The following is a 1,192-nucleotide window of genomic DNA, read 5'->3' as shown; positions in this document are numbered from 1 at the left end:
GAAAGCTGGACAATGAATAAGGAAGACTAAAGAAGAATTGATGCCTTTGAATTATGGTGTTGGCGAAGAATATTGAATATACCATGGACTGCCAAAAGAACAAACAAATCTGTCTTGGAAGAAATACAAACAGAATGCTGATTAGAAGCAAGGATGGAGAGACTGCATCTCACATAGTTTGGACATGTTATCAAGAGGGATCTGTCCCTGAGAAGGACAACATGCTTGGTAAAGTAGAGGGTCAGTGAAGAAGAGGAAGACTCTCAATGAAGTGGATTGACACAGTGGCTGCAACAATGGGCTGAAGCATAACGATTGTGAAGATGGCGCACGAGTGCACAGTGTTTCGTTCTGTTGTACGTAGGGTGGCTATCAGTTGGAACCGAGTCAACGGCATCTAACAATGATGAGAGTAGAGGTTGGCTGACCTCATGGGGACAAAATAAAGAACAGGTGTGGATGATGGGGTGCAGGAAAGGGAGGGTTGGGGCAGCAACAAGTGGAGACACCATGAGGGTCTGGGTGTCACTGTAGAAGTGCTGAAATGTGGAGGGAGCATGGATCACAAGGACAACTTGCCCCCATTCCTGTTCCTGACTGGTCCTGGTCTTTTCCTGACTGAGTTTCCCCACCCTGTCCCCCACTGGCCTTGCTCCCAGTCCAGTCCCCAAGTTTCCCCTTTGGTGTTACTCCCAATGCAGTCCCCAACCTTCCTCTTTGGCCTTGGTCCCAGTCCTGTCTCCAAGCTCCCTCTTTGGGTTTCTTTAATTGTAAACTTGGGAGTTCCTATTCCACAGCTAGGGTTTAGTTGGCTCCCCTGGGAATCATCAGCTTCACCCTCCTCACTCAGCTCTGTATTAAGTATCTGGGTGGGCAGTGGGAAATGGTTCTTTCACCTGGACTAAGAGGCAGGGCTCTGAGGAAGGTGAGTGGGCAGCAGTCTGTGGCTTGGATGTGCAGGTCCTGGCTCTGACCCCAAGTGTCCACCATCAGCTCCTTGACAAAGTCTCCCTCCTCCCTTCCCTTTTGCTCAGAGGAGGCTATTGTCTCTCTGAGACACCCTGTCTGACCTAGAGAGTCCACAGTCAGGCTGAGGGTGATATGGGCATCCACAGCCAGACTGACAGGTAGTGGGGGGCTGAGAAAAACATTAAAACTGGGTGGGGGGCTCCTGCCTGTCCACTCTGACCCA

The sequence above is a fragment of the Trichechus manatus genome, unplaced genomic scaffold (assembly GCF_000243295.1).
Source record: "Trichechus manatus latirostris isolate Lorelei unplaced genomic scaffold, TriManLat1.0 scaffold00181, whole genome shotgun sequence".
In the NCBI taxonomy this organism is placed as follows: Eukaryota; Metazoa; Chordata; class Mammalia; order Sirenia; family Trichechidae; genus Trichechus; species Trichechus manatus.
Note: the sequence above shows the minus strand (reverse complement) of the source record.